Source organism: Pinus tabuliformis, chromosome 7 (assembly GCF_031772625.1).
Source record: "Pinus tabuliformis cultivar Carrire ecotype Pingquan chromosome 7, CPIR1, whole genome shotgun sequence".
Classification (NCBI taxonomy): domain Eukaryota; kingdom Viridiplantae; phylum Streptophyta; class Pinopsida; order Pinales; family Pinaceae; genus Pinus; species Pinus tabuliformis.
This window is the reverse complement of record NC_142293.1, coordinates 1,654,861,345-1,654,881,126: the sequence shown is the minus strand read 5'-3', so window position 1 is coordinate 1,654,881,126 and position 19,782 is coordinate 1,654,861,345. Positions and strand designations below refer to the sequence as shown.

The following is a 19,782-nucleotide window of genomic DNA, read 5'->3' as shown; positions in this document are numbered from 1 at the left end:
ATTTTGGGTCATTTGGAGCTGGAGAGAGAGTACTGAAGCAGTGTTAAGAATTTTGGGTGCACCTGGACAGTTTGTGGGGGGAATTTATATATCATATCAGCCTCAAAGGAAGGGCCACGAGCTTCCCATCTGCTGGATTACAAATCTGTTAACTGTGGACCACTGAAATCATAGTACCCTGAGGGAAGAACACATAGAATATTTCCTTGCTAAATTTTATGATGTATTGTTGGTCACATTCCTTCTTCAACTACCACTCTGGAAGCACACCATGAGACAGAGGTCACAGGTTCCTTGATTTTCTTATGTCTTTTTGTATTTAGTTGGTTAATGTGAAATAATATCCTCTATTTTATTTATCTGTGATGTACTAGCTATATACATATGTAAATTTCTGAACTTTCATAAATCTATTTGAGCACTTGGAGTACTTTATTTTGGTATGCACGTTAGTTTTTTATGCACATTTAATTGGGTGAAATTTGTAAAGCCGAACCTACAGCTACACGTGGCTAAATTGTTGCTAGAACACATCACTAAACCTCACACACACTCAGAAACCTATTGAAAATTTAAGGCTTTTTTGGAAAGGAACATTACACTTTTCAAAGCTCCCATCAACTACATGCTTGATCTTGTCAAACCATCTAAAATCAATCATTGATTCCCTAGTAGGTCTTGGAACATATCCAAGAGATCATTCTCAAGAAAGGAGTTATACTACTCAGTTATGACATCCTTTCATACCTTCTTAGCAGCTACCCCTAAAAAAGGGAGGTCTATGTCTGAAGAATAGAGGACAATAGTGCAACATAAGTAGAAAATTTCGTAGTTTGATGACTCACCTAAGATGTGGACATATATGCCCCCACTTTTTCCTGCATACCTTATAATGCTTGAATAAGCCATCTCAACTTCCTGGATACACTAGAATGTAATGAGGTCTCTGTTTTTTTACTAGAATCTTGCTGATTTGACTTTGATTTCTTTTTCAATTTTAGAACAGAATCTGGAACAACAAGCTTTTTGTGTTCATTAATCACTATAAGATGTTTCTATGATTTTGAGGACCATTCATCCTCATCAAACTTCATATCCTTGCTCACCAATATGTTCATTTGAACTTGAATTTAGATTCAGTAAGCCTCAAATGTATTACTCTGTCCAACAAATATCCCCTTTATATTCAAGGGTTCAAAGTTTAGTCCTTTTCTTATCATGAATATGAATATAAATTGGACAAACAAAAAGATATGGAAATGTAATACTTGTGGCTTCTCACTAGTAAAATATTTCTTTGGTGTTTTGTCCTTCAAGATCCTGTGAGGACATTGGTTCAAGATATAGACAACTATGTTGTAAGCTTTGTCTTAAAGACAGATGGGTAAATCCACATCATGGATCATGGTTTTATCTATCTCAATGATGTATTTGTTACTCTACAACCCCATTCCTAGTACCCCCTTGATTCTTTTTTCCTTGCAAAAGGTATCAAAATCCTTGGATGTGTTCTCTCCCCTAAAATTAAAGCATTTTGATCTTCTCCCCCATTTGATTTTCAACCAATGCTTTAAAATCTTTAAACTTACCAAATACTTCATATTTAGTCTTCATAAAATAAATCTTGGTTTTGTGAGAGGAATCATCAATAAAAGAAACATAATATAGCTTATCTATGAATGAAGAGGAAGGCATAGGCCCACAAACATCTGATTGCATTAACTTGAGAATATTTCTTGATTTTTCCTCACTATATGGAAAAGAAATCTTTGAATTCTCATTGAGTGCACACCCTATACACTCTTCAATCTTCTCTACCTTGAAGTTTGGCAATCCATACACCATATCCGTCAAGAGTGGAAGAGCTCCATGGTTCAAGTGACCAAAGTGCTTGTACCACAACTTGCATAGATTTCCACTATCATGCACTAGAGTATCATCCTTTGTAGTATTGACAAGAATCTTGTAAAGGCCTCCTTCCAACACACCTTTAGCTAAGAACCAAGGAAATTCATGGTTGCAATATCTAATAATGCACTTCTGATCATTGAGCTCAACTATATGCTTCTTATTTGTGATAGATGAGATAGAAAGAAGGTTCTTCATTAATTCTAGTACATAAAAAACATATTTCCAATCAAGATTATCCCTTGATGGCATCCTAAAAGAGATGGTTCCAATTTTAATCATATGATATGTAGTATTATCACCCTACTCCACTTGTATACCCACATCTTGTTCTAGAAGCTTTCTGAATTTTTTTTTATTGGTCACGTGCTAAAATGCTCCATTATCCACATACAAACAACACTAGAAGGGGTATTGGTAGAGAGGCAAATCAAGTTAAGGATGAACAAACAGACTCCAATGATATGGCTTCATCTACGAACAAGACAGGGGAAAATACTGCTACTAATTCTAGAGGTTTAGGGTCACCATTCAAATGTATTGGGTTGAATTTAGCCCAATAGATGAATACAAAGAGGCATGAAGAGATGCATGCTTCCAAGCGAAATATGTAGCTCAAAAAAAGGAGGTACATGGCTGCTCTTTGGAATGACATTTTGGAATTGCAAAACAATATTTTGAAAAGCTAGCAACAAGTTGCAAGGTGATCATACTTGTATTAATGATGATACATGGATTCAAAACCCTCTGAGTGGGTGTAGATGAGACCAGGTGTAAGTCCTAGATTATTTTGATGCCACAGAATTTCCCCTCATAGTGTCATTTCTCAGCCAAAGGATAGTTGTCAGCAACTTTCTGAAAAAACATATCATAAAATAAAATCAATGATTGAATCTTCCCAACTTTAACTCATGTTACCTTCATACATTACTGTTGATTTCATGCAAGGATTAAAATTTTGGCATCTTTATTCGATTGATCCAAATTTAGGCTTTTTTAGCCTTTTTTCTCACCTTTTTATGTTTAAAAAAAACACATGTGGGGTGTCCAGATGTCCCCCTTTTCGGGAGGGGGCACCCACAAGCCCAACTTTTTTGGAAGTGTCCTTGCACACCAGCAAAACATTGTACTGTGAATTTCATGTATTTTTTGCAAAAGAGAGGATGCAAGGAACTGTTTTGTTAGATGGTCGTCAGGCCCATGGTCCTGAGGATGCAAGGAGCATGTCCCCGACCTTGGGAGTATGTCCCTGTGTAACACTGGATATTTCCACAGAAAGCTAATAGTGGAGACTTGGGGAGCTAGACTCTATGTCATAACTATTTTCATCTGTCCCTAATTGTCCATGTGTGCTAAAGGACAGGACCTTTCTAAGCAATTGGGAGGTTACAAATTGTTAAACTCAACTTGAAACCATGCGCAAAAATTCTTAGCAGATGGGCATGTGTGCTTTGGTTTAACCACTCGACCCATTGTTCAATAAATTAAGATAAGTTTGGTATTGAATATAGCAATTTAAACTCCACTATTTCAGCTTTTTTTTTAAGCCTAAGTTATTTGAAGTTTGACAGTGTCCTGCATTTTAGTTAAGAAATGCATCAAATACTACCACAACTAACAAAGATTAAAATCTTTATGGTAAAAACTGAATTTGGATTCAAAAGCATTATAGAATAAACTGAATTTGGCTTTAATAAGCAAAGCTAGTTCTTGCTGAAAATGATTCAATTCCCCTCAACTAAGAGGCCATGTTACCATGTGAAAAAGTAACCTTATATATTGTTGCATATCTGGTTGGTTAAATACATTGTGACATACTTTAAACGTGTACACGCTTATTGTCTAACGCAATTACTTACTCTAAATAGAATCATTCTCTTTTCTATGTGATACTAGTCTTCTACAACATAATTACTATGACTCCCATGACTTAACTTATTTCACCTTCAGATTGAGTGTAATCTCTCTTGTACTTGGACATCATTAAAATAACACTTATATCCAAGGTGATTCCTTGGGATACCCCCAAAGACTGATCTCCCAGTCCAAAGTTAGAGGGCATCTTGCTGAGGTGACAGTGGCAAGATCCCTGATTTGCCCAAAGTTGGCACCCTGTGAGCCTTGCACTACTTCTTAGAGCCATAGAGTGGGAACTAATACACTACTTCTTAGAGAAGCTAAGTGGGAACTCATCCTCTTCAGATGGAACCATAGAGAGGGAAGTGGAACTACTCACTTCAGATTGCAAATAAAGAAGTGGGAAGTTGAACTCAATCACTAAGGATGGGATGAATCAAGATAGATTGCATGAATCACACTAGCCTTCTTAGAAGCTTAGAAAGGTTGAACTCATTTAGTAGCCATAAGGATGGAACAGAACCATAGAGATTGGAACCAGTTCACTAGCCTTCATAGAGCCATAGTGTGTGGTTTCACTATAGAATGTAGTACAGACAGATAAGATGAGAATGCATGCATAGATTCTGGTAAAGAAAGAAAAGCATAGACTCATAGATAAAGAGGAAAGGTTTCTGTCTAATCCCCGACCGAAGGGAGGCACCATATAGAGCAGAAGGTTTGAATTAGAAGGTTTGGAATTGGAAGGGAAGGGATGGTACTAAGTACCAGGTACTATATGGTACTATATATCACTCTATATGAATTATATGCATTCTAATCTAATATTTATTTTGAATGGTACCAGGTATAGTGCCAGATATAGTGCTAGGCATAGACAAGAAAGAATTGGAAGGGAAGAGATCAAACGATCTAATAATGAAGTAAAAGTTGGTAATACTACTTCAAGCAAGTAGGAGAATGGTCTTAATGGTCCCAACACCCATTGCAAGACAAAGAAGATGTGGTCAAAGGTTAAATGCTTGGTTTGAGCGCCCTAGCTCAAAGGAGCACACATGGCAATAATGTATGATCTTAAGGAAGAATGATAGTCAACCTTGAGAAGTGCTCCACCCAAATTGAGGTTTTCAATTGCTATATTTGGACATTCTTGAGGAGCACTACAAGGAGAGGAGTACATGTGTTATGTGCACCCTATTGACAAAGTAAACAATCCTGGTTTAAAGGGATCACTCCTCATAAAGCTAAGATTAGAACAAGAAGATGAAAGAAACAATCTCAATATTTTGATATGGGAGACAATTAAGAAGGCAGTGAGTTGGAAAACAAACTTATTAATATAAAGAATCAAATGATCAATATGTCTCTAAACATGTTGTAGCAGACCATAAGCATGGAAAGGTCAAACAATAACATAACCTCATGGATGAAGTTTGAGACTTGAGTTCTAAATAAGAAGAATCTGAATGAGAAGAGAAGAAAAAGTGGGAAAAGGGGAACACTATAAAAGTCCAAACACCCATCAGAGAGAAAGCGAAGAGTGACTTCAAGCCTTATGTAGTTGAGATTTTCACCCTTAAATTCAATCAATGGTTACAACAACTCGATGTTTATTTAAGTGTGCATGCAATTAGTGAAGAGAAAATAATCTCTTTCACTTGGTTGAATTTAGAAGGCCATGCATTAACCTAGTGGCAAAGGTATGTTACCACTCGAATAATTGAGCAGGAACCACTAGTAAATCAATGGGAAACATTAAAGAATCTCATTATGTGGCAGTTCTATCCTAGTGGATATGAGTAAGAAAAAAAAATAAAATGGAATCTCTTTCAACAGAGACAAGGAAAAACCATGCAAGAGTCCACCATTGAGTTTCAAAAATGGGCCATTCAATTGATTATATCTCCCAATAAGAATATTTTTTTAAGTCAATATTTGGGAGGACTACATAGTGATATCCAAAGACAACTGATGTTTTGAAAACCAAAGTCCATTGATGAAGCCGGTGTACAAGCAATTGGAGTTTTGATATCAGTGTCCCCTAGTAACCAAACTAAGTTAATGGGACTGGAATATCTCTGGTAGACTTCAAAGGGAAAAGAAAAGAAAATAAACAAGCAAGCCCAAATGATGCCCAGAAAGAAAGTCATAGAGAACTCTTCATGTCTAAATGAAACCTACAAAGATAGCCATAGAGATTGCCAAACGGTTAAGGGGATGAAGAACAAAAAGTTCCAAAACCCAACTCCTGAGGACAAATAATCTTGTAAATCTGTGATGTGTATTGTGACCTTGAGTTTGTTATGATCTAGGGGTTCTCAGAGCACAGAGGGAGATTGTACTTATGTCGAAGAACCACGAAGAACCTAAGGAAAAGAGGTATGTTAGTGACCAACTACTTGTTGCATCTTGTGCTTAAATGGGGCCGAAGATGTGGATCATCTATTGTTGCATTGCAACTACTCAAGAAATGTTTTTTGTGAACTATTTAAACCCCTGGGAAGAAAATGGGTTATGCCTCCCTTTTTCCAAATTATGGCCAATGGGATGTCAAAGTCTGGTGGAATATGGCCCCCACATCTTGTATGGGCTATTTGGAAGGAAATAAATTGAACAATGGGACAAGAAAATGGAGGAAAACACTTTGGCGAGAAGGAACAAGATTCTAATAAATGAAAATGTGAGCATCATGCCGGAAAAGGAGAAGGACAATAAACCTTAAAGCCTTGAGGGTGTTGTGTTTCCCTATCCTTCCAACTACCTTAAGAGAATTTAGGGGATGGGTTATGGCTAAAGCATTAGACCCCGTCATCTAAAACATTCAAGTGGGAATAGGAGAAATTCACCCCCTACTATTAAGAATTATTCCCATACTATAATGACTACTCACTATGAACCTGGCATAGAGGAGTAGAGCTTTGGCTTGAGGTTGATGTTCATGGTTACTTGGTTCATGGTTAGTGAGGCGTTATGTGCTTTCATGGTTGATTTCTCAAGTAATTACTCTTGTGATCATCTTAGTTGTTGAATATTTATTTACTTTGATGGTTCCTCTCTCTTGTATTGGTTAGGTGTCCTCATAGTCTATCAAGGCTAAAACATAGTTTGGAAGCCTTAGTTGATTGATGCCCTAGTTTGATACCTCATCCTTATAAAACCCTAATCTATGATAACCATTTTATTGTGCTTGGAGTTGTGCTTGCTAGACTTCACTCTCCTTCCTTGAGTAACCTCAAACCCTAGCCCTAGGGTTGCTTTGACTCCATTTGCCCTAACCCTAGATTAGAGTGAGGCACTAGTCTTACCATAAATTTGATCCTTTTCGCAAAACCCAAAGTCTCATCCTAGGTAACAATTTATCTAGGGTTTTACCCTAAGCCATAGAAAAACCTTTAAATATTATAAAACCCTAAAATACTCAAATCTAGACCTAGTTGACATAGGTGTCTTACCTCCTTGTTTTGCCCTAGCTAGTAGGATAAAGACATTTACTGTTTTTATAGGGTTGTATCAGCCTTACTATCAAGGTTTGACTGAGTTTGAGAAAGTTTCAACTATTGAAATGAATCTTTTTCTCCCTAAGTCTTCTCCTTGTATCTAGGACTCATTTTGATGGTTGATTTCCTTAATTTGAAGGTAGGAACTTGTTGTTGTTCCTAATCCTCTGATTCAAGTCTTAATGATTCACTCTTACTGCTGCAAAAGTACAGTTGTACATTTTCCTCTTATTTCTTTTGGTTTGAATTCAAAAAAGTACCCACTTACCTAGGAGAACTAGCTCCAACACTGGTTTCAATCTTCTGCTGATATAATTGATTAATTTGTTGATATATAGCTTGTGTAATTGACTATATATATATATATATATATATATATATATATATATATATATATATATATATATATATATATATATATATATATATATATATATATATATAGATATAGATATAGATATAGATATAGATATAGATATAGATATAGATATAGATATAGATATAGATATAGATATAGATATCTATATCTATATCTATATCTATATCTATATCTATATCTATATATATATATATATATATATATATATATATATATATATATATATATATATATATATCTACATATACATATACATATACATATACATATACATATACATATATATATATATATACATATACATATACATATACATATATGTTGGTTGACTGAAAACAAAATGCTGGTATGACATGATATAAGTGTTGGTGTGATTCTGATAGATACTATTTTGTTTATGATGTATAACAACACTTGTTAAGGGAATAATATTGTTACCAAGGGATTATACAATTACATGTTGTTACACATTTTTTTGGTTAAATACATTGTGACATAATCTAAATGTGTACATGCTTATTGTCTGACACAAGTAATCACTCTAAATAGAAGCAATCTCTTTTCTATGTGATACTAGTCTTCTACAACATAACTACTATGACTCCCTTGACTTAACATATTTCACCTTCACATTGAGTGTAATCTCTCTTGTACTTGGAAATCATTAAAAGAACACTTATATCCAAAGTGATTCCTTGGAATACCCCAAAAGACTTGTCTCCTGGTCCAAAGTTAGAGGGCATCTTGCTGAGGTGACAGTGGCAAGATCCCTGAGTTGCCCAAAGTTGGAACCCTATGAGACTTGCACTACTTCTTAGAGCCATAGAGTGGGAACTAACACACTACTTCTTAGAGCAGCTAAATGGGAACTCATCCTCTTAAGATGGAACCATAGAGAGGGAAGTGGAACTACTCACTTCAGATTGCAAAGAAAGAAGTGGGAAGTTGAACTCAATCACTAAGGATGGGATGAATCAAGACAGATTGCATGCAAAGGAAGAAGTGGAACTCAATCACACTAGCCTTCTTAGAAGCTTAGAAAGGTTGAACTCATTCAGTAGCCATAAGGATGGAACAGAACCATAGAGATTGGAACCAGCTCACTAGCCTTCGTAGAGCCATAATGTGTGGTTTCACTATAGAATGTAGTACAGACAGATAAGACGAGAATGCATGCATAGATTCTAGAAGAAATAATAGATTCTAGTAAATAAAGAAAAGAATAGACTCATAGATAAAGAGGAAAGGTTTCTCTCTAATCTCCGACCGAAGGGAGGCACCATATAGAGCACAAGGTTTGAATTAGAAGGTTTGGAATTGGAAGGGAGGGGATGGTACTAAGTACCAAGTACTATATGGTACTATATATTTCACTCTATATGCATTATATGCATTCTAATCTAATATTTATTTGGAATGGTACCAGGTATAGTGCCAGGTACAGACAAGAAAGAACTGGAAGGGGAGAGATAAAACAATCTAATAACAAAGTAAAAGTTGGTAATACTACTTCAAGCAAGTAGGAGAATGATCTTAATGGTCCCAATGCCCATTGCAAGACAAAGAAGACATGGTCAAAGGTTAAATGCTTGGTTTGAGTGCCCTAGCTCAAAGGAGCACACATGGAAATAATGTATGATCTTAAGGAAGAATGATAGTCAACCTTGAGAAACACTCCACACAAATTGAGGATTTCAATTGCTATATTTGGACATTCTTGAGGAGAAATACAAGGAGAGGACAAGTGCTATATGCACCCTATTGACAAAGTAAACAATCCTGGTTTAAAGGAAGTACTCCTCATAAAGCTAAGATTGGAGCAAGAAGAAAGGAACAATCTCAATATTTTGATATGGGAGACAATTAAGAAGGTAGTGAATTGGAAACTAAACTTATTAATCTAAAGACTCAAATGATCCATATGTCTCTAAACATGTTGCAGTAGACCATAAGGATGGAAAGGTCAAACAATAACATAACCTCTTGGATGAAGTTTGAGTTCTAAAGAAGAAGAATCTGAATGAGAATATAAGCAAAAGTGGGAAATGGGGAACACTATAAGTCCAAACACCCATCAAAGAGAAAACGAAGATTGACTTCAAGCCTTATGTAGTTGAGATTTTCACCCTTAAATTCAATCAATGGTTATAACATCTTGATGTTTATTTAAGTGTGCATGAAATTAGTGAAGAGAAAATAATCTATTTCACTTGGTTAAAGTTAGAATGCCATGCATTAACCTAGGGGGAAAGTTATGTTACCACTCGAATAATTGAGTAGGAACCACTAGTAAATCAATGGGAAACATTAAAGAATCTCATTATGTGGCAATTCTATCCCATTGGATATGAGTAAGAAAGAAAATATAATGGAATCTCTTTCAACAAAGACAAGGACAAACCATGCAAGAGTCCACCATTGACTTTCAAAAATGGGCCATTCAAATTATATCTCCCAATAACAATAATTTTTTAAGTAAATATTTGGGAGAACTACCTAGCAATATCCAAAGACAACTGATGTTTTGAAAATGAAAGTCCATTGATGATGCCGATGTACAAGCAATTGGAGTTTTGATATCAGTGTCCCCTAGTCCACTAGTAACCAAACTAAGTTAATGGGACTGGAATATCTCTGGTAGACTTCAAAGGGAAAAGAAAAGCAAGCCCAAATGATGCCTAGAAAGAAATTCGTAGAGAACCCTTCAAGTCTTAATGAAACCTACAAAGAGAGCCATAGAGATTGCCAAATGGTTAAGGGGACGGAGAACAAAGAGGTCCAAAACCCAGCTCCCAAGGACAAATAATCTGGTAAATCTCTGATGTGTATTGTGACCTTGAGTTTGTTATTATCTAGGGGTTGAGCATAGAGGGAGACTGTACTTATTTTTATCAAGACTCTATTTGTAGGTTGGTCTATTCAATGTCGAGCTTGTATATTCAACACAATTGCAGCTTGTCAACATGGGTTACAAGAAATAGTAAATATCTTGGATTCAAATAGATGAGAGAAATGTTCAAACCCCATGGAAGACATGAGTGGTTGTCAGGATGAGAAACACAAACTTTGTAAAGAATAAAAATGCTCTACTTCTATTTTTACAGCTTGAAGAGAAGGGGTTTAGAAGTAATCATGCACATACTGTGGATGAGAGAAAAAAGGCTTCCATTGGGATAGTTATAATAGACAAGAAGCTTCTCCTTGGCCTAGAAATAAGCTCTCAGATAAACTATATTCTAGTGTCAAAGCTTACCCACCATCTCCATATGCCTCTCAAATTCATCCCTAGTCATCTTGTTAGAATTCTTCAATATCTTCACAGTTACAATCGTTTTGTTCTCCATCAAAGCCTTATAAGTAGTCCCTAGCATGCCTCTCTCCATAATTTCAGCAGATGCATGGAGCAGATCCTCCGAAGTGTACATCTAAGCTTCCCCACGGCAGAACATAAGAACCTGACTCCTTTGCTACTCATGTTGAAGGCTCTTACAATCTGTATTAACATAATACATATCATAACCAATCTCCTCAATCGAAATCTTATCACCTGCATCATTTCAGCCTCATCCGTAGGCTTCTGCTGTCTATACCTCTTTCCATAAAAGCTAATAAGGAACACCATCGAAATCACCCCAACAACGGTTCTCGCAAGAATTCCTGCTATCTTTCCTGGATTTAGCCTTTCATTCCTCTTAAAAATGGCCTAAAATATTGCTCCATTGGCAAGCTTGTAATAATAGGGCATGGAAAAGGGGTCACTACTGTGTTAAGCATGCAGGGCCTGGGCAATGGGCTCCCACAGAGCCCAGGATTTCCTGCAAACGAAGAAGCATTGAACATGGCCATAATTGTAGTAGCTGGCATTCTTCCATAGAGTTGGTCATTAAAAACATTGAATATTTTCATGCCAGACTGATTAAAACTAGGAACAAGGCCCTCAAAATGATTGTTCTCCAACAGAAGAGCATACAGGATGACTCATTGGTCCATCAGAATTTGAAGGGAATGGAGTCTGTGAGTGTTCATTGTCCCTTCGAGCATTCACTATCTAAGACTGAAAAGATTGAGTGACTTGAGGTTCTTTCATGCCATAACTGGACCCATTCCACTCTTCAACATCCCCAGTTTTCCATATTGCTCCACTTCACAACCCTGCTTTGCCAAAATGAAAAAACATGTCGATGGTTACAAACTTATTTCAAAAAGCCAATTATATAGTAAACAATCTACAACCATTACAACAACAACAGATTGAATCTATCATAGACTGTAAAAACCAATCCTGGATATAATAAAATTTGGGTCTTTAAACATTCATCGTATCCTAACAGTGGCATTCCAAACATCTTCGAAAGTCACTTAACATTACATAAAGTCATCCAGAAATTCACGCAGAATTTATCATAACGACAAGATAACTAAATGCATATTGCCACCACATACAAAATAAAGACCCTAAATCGAAATCTAATAAATGCAACCAACCTTTGGGCCGATAAGCTTCACCTTAGGGCCAGGAAGGGAAAAGTCTCGATCACTACTGGTTCTCCGATGCAAAGACAACAATTCAAACAAACTTTGAATCTCCCATAGCTAATTGTTCTCAGATGCAATTGTAACCGTCTCGGATAGCTAATTTTTCTGCGATAGCTAATTTTTCTTAGATGCCACTATAACAGCCTAAACAAACTTTGAAACTCATATTTTGAAGCTCCCACCAAATTACTAAATGCTTAGAGGGAAATTTAAAAACTCAAAATTGTGATCACTAAAAACGCGAGGAAACAAAGAGGGCATCTTAATTTGATGACAAATGGGTAATAAAAAAAATGAAGTAGGTTATAATAAGGAAAATATAACACATTATATGATTTTTAGGTAAATAAAAAAAAATTAGTCATACAAATATTTTAATTATTTTTTTATATTTTTTTTTCTAATTTTTTTTTGCTTTGAAGAGAGCAGCACAAATTTTAAGAAGGAATTTTTTTTTTTGAACGAGTATAAATTTTAAGAAGGAAGAGATCACAGATTAGATTACTTTTAAATAGTTTTTCTTTTATTTATTCATTTTTGTAATTTTGTTTTTCCTTTTCTATATTTTTATGTTTTTTATTGATTTTTATAGTTCTCTTTACTTTCTATGTTGCTAGGAAAATTTAGGCAAATATTCAAAAATATCCCTAAGCTAAAAGCTATCAAAAAACTAATAGATGTTGATGTAGATGCATGGAAATAGGTGTACGTAGTGGGGCATGGCAAAAACGAGGGTTTGGTGGCAGACAACGAACTCGAACCATGGTCTAGGTTATCATTGGTTTCCGGCGATGGCAGCCTGCTCATCGACCTGGACTGACTTCGCTTACTCGTGCCCGACACTGTTTAGACTATCACTTGCTCGCTAACTGGGTGACCACCTCCATTTCAATCCATTCTTTATTTTTTTTCACGGCAACCTGCACTACATTCCCTCTTGACCCAACATTTGTCAGTTGTGCTCTTGGGACGGTTATACATCTACTATCGGTTATCATGGAGGATGACATCGTTGATTACTCCGAGGACCCCTCTCCACTCGACCCCCACTAGACTATCTTCCCCTTGCATCTGTTGGTTATCTCCTCGAATCTTTCGCTTAACATTCCCTCTACCCTATTTGGGTCTTCTAGGGTTCACTCTGTCTCAGAATATCCTGCTTTAACTTCTCTGGCTCTACAGACTCACCATTCTAGATCATCCTCCTCTACCTTTCCGTTTTCTGGTTGCCCAAATGTGGTGGATTTTCCACTTGGAACCAACCTCCCTCCGTTATCCTTAGCCTCTCTTTACTTCATTTATGCCTACCTCGACCTGCCTCATCCCCCATATCCATCGCATCTACCATCATCCTCCTCACTTGCCCTCTCCCACATCCCACCACCTCTGGCATCTCAAGCCTTGTCAGCCCAGCCACTTGAACCTGTGGTCCCATTCCCCCCTCCTCCCTCCCACGACCCTCCCACATCCGGATGTTTTGCTGATTCATCTTCCCCCAAAATCGGTTTGTCTGGGAATCCTGGCTTGGAGGCTGCAGCGAACCTGCCACTATCCCAGTGAGTGAGAACACCCCCCATTCGGCCAGGGCGCCCTGCAAAGCACTTCAAAGGGGTTAAAGTGGGCAATAAATAGATATCCCTCACTTTTGGGGTTGATATACAGATGGGAGAAGTTATGGATACGTTCGACCAAGTTCTGGTTGGTCATGTTCAGGGACGGGCATACTTGGCAATGCGTTTGAAGCAGTGGGTGTTGGAGATTTGGGGTCAGATCCTCACAGAATTGTCGTCAGTGGTAACTCTCTCTCTCGAGGATGGTTCGCATTGCACTTTCAGAGGCCTAAGTTTATCCCATGGGTGTTATCAAAACACTAGCACATTGAATTGGCCTCGGTCCTCCTTAAGCATTGGAGCCCCCTCTTCAATCCTGAGCATGAACACCTTGGGGTTGGACCCATCTGGGTTAGATTACCTAGACTCCCTCTACGTTTTTGGTCAGAAGACATTTTCAAACGGATAGGGAATTCTCTTGGCAGGTATATGGACTTCGATAAATCCTACATGCTGACAGGCAACATGTCCATGGCGCACATTCTGGTCTTCCTTGATACCAGAGAAGGTCTGGAGGAAAGCATGCAGCTGCATTGGTGGGACACTTGCAAGATTCATATATTGGACTATGAGGGAGTCCCTTACTGATGCAGGAGATGTCAAAAAATTGGACACCTCTATAAGGATTGTCCCCTTCTTGCATCCAGCTCGGCTTTGGTCGCTCGGTCTGAACATGCTCCTGCAAATCCAAACATTGATCGATGAGGGAAGGCACCTGCAGGTCAGATGGTTGATCAACCTTTGGACACTCAGGCTGCTCGTGGCACAGACACTCGCAAGGAGCAGTTTCATCCCCCATCCCCACGTATCACCAAATCGCGTGTGGCTATGGCAGCAACTACCTCTGATGTGGGTACTATCTCTAACCCTCCTCCTTTCCATATGATGTCATCTATTTCTTCCCCCAGATTATTTGTTTTTAATGTTGTCTTTGTGCAGTGTCCCCCTATTGTTTGCACTCTGATTACCATTGCAACTATTTACTCCCCCTAGCATCTTTGGGATTGTGGATGTTATCACTTAGAACTAAAATTGATATATGTAACTTTTCATCCTAGCCCGATGACAAAGGTCAGTGTTAGTTTATTTTTTGTTTCAATTTTCTTCCCTTAGAATCTGAAGTTTTGAAGAGTTTTTGAGTCAAGTTGTTCTCAGCTCCCATTGGTTCCCCTCCATCTACCATTGTTTTATAGCCACCTGTTATCTTATGTCAGCCACCGTGTCTTTTTGTAATTTCACAGCGCAATCATGATTAGGCAGTTTCACAGCGCAATCCTGATTAGGCAGTTTCGCAGCGCATCATTCAAATTTAAAACTGACAGCGCTGCGAAATCATGGATTCGTACATTTCGCAGCGAATCTTTCCCGAAATGTCAAATCCGTTAGATGAGTCATAGGCCGTGTCTTCTCATGTCAGCTCATGTACCCCTCTTATCACATTTCACCACTCATTGCCACTATCACCACCACTAGATCTGTTGATACGCATGAATCATCATTTCCAAGAAAGACCACCGTGCATAAAACTTAATGATGGTCGTAAGTCTTGCATGAAATGACAAATCTGCAAGATTACAACTTGAAAGATTTTAAACGGCAAAATTTAAAATTCAACTGCAAAGATAATCAAGCGAGGCTGATAATCAAGCGAGGCTAAATTCAAATAGAAGATGAATCACAATTCCAACTGGAGCTGGTAGTTATTGTTTGCGAAGATTTGGAAGAATCAATGGAGAAAAAGGAGCACAGATCCGGCAAATGTCTAAGGAATGAGCCTGAAGGCTTAGATATAACGCTGAGAAATAAAGAGGTGGAGAAAGCATTTAAAAAGGCTGGGTGCTGGAATTTTTGCAAAAAGTTACAAGGAGGGCACACACAGGTAACTAAAGAATTTGCACTTAACTTCACAGGCTTGAATTCAAAAGTAGCCATGATAGAATTGCAGGTTTCGCCAGAAGTGATATCTACTATGACAGAGATACCACGAGGACAAGAGCAATGGTTTAAAAATTTCAAGTTTGACATGAATCCTTGCAAGGAGTTTTTGAAGGATGAATTTGTAAATGAAGATTTAAGTAAGGCAGTGCCCAGGAGTTATGTCAAAGAATATTATGCTCATTTACTCACCTGCATACAGAAATATCTGACTTGTGAAGGAAGGTATAACAAGGTTTACTCTTACCATTTTAAACTCCTTTTGCATTTCACCAAGAAGGTCTCCATAGACTTACCTTTTTATCTTTTCCGTAGTTTGAGTAAGATGTGTGATAAGGTATAGCTGAGGAAAGAGGATTGTGAAACCTCTTTGTTTCATCATGGTTTGATCAAACTATTGGTTTTAGATGGGCCCCAAAAGGTAGACAGAGATTGGAATTCATTCATTTTTATGGCTGGCTTCAAAAGCCAGACTGGCCTCACTCCTCTACCTGCTAGAGATTCTACAATAGCTGAGCTCCAAACAGAAGCAAGAGCTAAAAGGGTTCCAAATTCACAAGTAAGAAGACAAGTGAAGCCACTCATCATCCAAGATCAACCTCAGCAATCAACTAAGGAAAAAGCTCATGGTAAAAAGACTGTACCTGAAACAAGCACATCTGAAGTAGCCTCAAGGATAAGAACAAGAAGCCAGATGAATAAGGAAAAAGGTAAAGCTGTAGTAGTCGAAGAAAGTCCAGTGTCCAAGGGAAGTTTAAATACCCTATTACAGGCTATTGACTTTGAGCAGTCTCTACCAGTTCAAATTGAGTTGATACAGTCAGAACAAGGAAGCACCAAGAAAGCCAAAGCCTCAAAAAGGCTTAAATTTGATGAGCCAGCTGAAGAGTTTGTTTTTAAACCTAGAAGACCTATGACAAGGAGATTCCAGCAAGTACAGGAAGCACTGTCAAGAACAGAGGAAACAGGGGAAGGGACACAACGTTGGCAAAAGAAAAACACAGGCAAAACAGTCATCACATCTAAAGAAGATAATATAGCAGCCATGAAGAGCCAATTAGAATCAGCTAAGCATGAGATCGCCAAATTGAAGAAAGCTGTTAGAAGACATGCAGTCATACACGCAAACTATTATAAAACTCTATGGAAAGGGAATGAAACTGTAGAAGCCCAGTTGAATTCAGTGGTTGATGGCCATTCACAATTTCACACCTGCACAGTACTAGCAATCAAAGAAGCCAAGTACATCAGAAGGATCAATATGCAACTGAGAGCTGGGAATAAGGTTATGAAGAAACAAATTGAAGATCTGAAGGCACAGCTAAGCCAGCTTAAAGGACCTGCTAAATGAGTTTTCATTTCAAGTAAGATTCTGTTTCAAGAATTTTGATAAGTTTGCTTGATCTTATCTTTCTGAAGAAATCTAAATCCCTATTCAGCCTTTGGAAAGTCTAAAGAAGTTTTTGGCAATCAAGCACTCGGTTAATAAAGGTCTCAGGTTAAAAACAAGCTGTTTTAAATAACTCAGCAGTTTCGTAGCGCGCTATGAAACTGCTGAAAGTGATGATTTCAACATAAATCAAGCAGTTTTGAAGTTGAAGCGGGAATTTTGAAAAGGAAATATATATAAGGCATATAAGGCATCATTTGAAACTATTAACATTAAACCAGGACAAGACAGGAGGAGAAGATATGTATTCGAATCCAATTTTAAATTTTTTGTCATAAAGTGAACATATTTACCACAGTTCAAGATATTTCATAACAGCGTGGTGCCTTCACACATGAAAAGGGTGGCCAGCACATCATGGACGTGGCAATCTGTTCTATTTGGGTAATCAAAGATAAAAGGCATGCTTCTTTGGATTCGAACATTTTGAGGCAAACCAAGGACCGACAAACAGGGGTAGTTTCCTATGTTTCAGGGAAATGGAAAAGATGTGTCATTGAAGATCAAACATGGAGCCTTGAACATCCATTACAGCCAAACTAAAGGGGAGCAGATGTCAAAGAACGAGAACCATTGTAATCAAGACTATTATTAGCATAACACGGTGTTAGAATCCTACTTGATTTAGGTCTCTAAAAACTCCAGTCAACACTTTGTTGCATTTATTAAGTAGTTAGAGTTTAAGAGTTGTCAGTAATAGAAGTAGTTTTCGAATTCCCCTCATGCTGGAGGAGGAATCTCGATCAGTTAGAATAAGAGCTCTATATATAGCTGAAACAGCAATGTAATCAAGGTTGGAAATTTTATGCAAAAGCTTGTATTTGGCCTATGTAAAACTCATTTTCAGTAATACATGCTTGACTTTACTTCTCAGGATTCATGAAGGATTTTTTATGTTCAGAATATGTGATGCTGTCCTTTTCTTAATTCTTACAGTGGTATGGATGTATAATCACTCAGAATTCACTGAATGTGCTCTGACTTCCTGTATACATTTATAAACTATGTGGTCCCATATGAGTTTATGTTCTGAATGTTTAAATGTTGAATGCCCTGACTTCCATGTAAGGTTGAGTTCATTGTTATATTGAGGTGTTGTTGACTCCATAAGCCCAATGGATAGTTGTTTAATGTGTTTCCACCATTCATATTTTTCACAGTTATTCTATAAGAGTTAGCCATCTTATCTTTAATCAAAATCATTAATCCATCAAGAGAGAGCCCTCTCAGGTTGAGGAGGCTAAGCCTCAGCCTAAAGTAGGTTTGAAATAGTTACTTAGAGTCAACCTGACCAGCAGCCTATCAGGGCCTGATTTTGAGATAACAGTGGACTCCCCCTCCCATCCTGCGCCATCTAATGAATCTATTTCAGGACATGGTTATTTCCTTCAGTCTATATCTCGTATACCTTTGGGGGATGGTAGTGGCCTTGGAATTACACCTCATCTTCCTTCTTCCAAGTTGGCCCAGGGTCGACAATATAACATCTCCAAAGCCATTCTTTAGGCTAGTCTAGAAGTGGCATCTAGGAAACAAATCCCCATTGATTAGGTCCTTAGAGCACTGACCTACCCCCCCGAGTTCCCCATGAAGTGGCTCTCTTACAACTGTAGGGGGTTGGCTAGCCCTGCAAATAAATTAGCCTTCTATTGTTTAATGGAATTGGAACTTATGGATATTATATTCTTACAAGAGACCCTTGCGACTGGTATGAAAATTGTTCCCACCCTTGAGGCTATGCTACTTGGATGGCACTTCATTGCATTGGATACTCGTGGGCGATCTAGGGGTTATTTTTGGGGATTGACCTCAGATCCATTAGACTATTAAACTCGTAGGGGGGTGGGTTTCATCGGAGAAGATATTTACTCAATAGAGCTTGGTAGAGAGCTGTGGATTTTCAATGTCTGTGAACCTTGCAACAATGGGCTCAATTTCTTGTAGAAGATTCTAGACATGGAACAATTACATGCTAAGAACATTGTTATTGGCGGGGATCTTAATTTTTCTTTGGGACACGCTGAGTCTTGGGGCATGAATGCTCAACTGAACTCTCTATCAGATGGGATATTACATCTTATGGAGAATCAACTACTGATTGATATCCCCTCGCCCAGCTTAAAGCCCACCTGGAGAAAACGAAGGACCGAGGATGCAGCATTAGCCAGAAGACTAGATTGGTTTCTTGTAAAGGAAGCACTTTTGGAACAATTACCCCTTTATCGACAATGAGTGGGATTCGGGGGGTTATCGGATCATCATCCCATATATCTGGAGATTGCTGGAGGTGTTAGAAAACCTAATGCACCCTTCAAATTCAACTCAACCTGGCTAAATGATGAGAGATATATACAGCTGATTACTCAGACCTGGAAATCCATAGATGCTCAGCAAGGTTTAAGTTTCTCTGAGAATTTTGCAAACAAAATGGAAATCATAACACATAAATCGATTAAATGGGAAAAGAATAAAAGGATCAAAGATGTGATGATACTAAGAGACACTGAACTGGAGATTGAACAATTGAATGGACTTGAGAGTCGTGGATTCACATGTGTTGATGCTAAAGAGCATTTGATCCAGCTTGAGATCAAGCAAAATCAGATCCTG

The 19,782-nt window shown here is 37.8% G+C and overlaps 1 pseudogene; it reads left to right on the top strand.

Annotated features, from left to right (window-relative positions):
* The window catches only part of LOC149254803 (chaperonin 60 subunit beta 2, chloroplastic-like), a 77,740-nt pseudogene that overhangs the window by 36,299 nt on the left and 21,659 nt on the right, over positions 1-19,782 (top strand).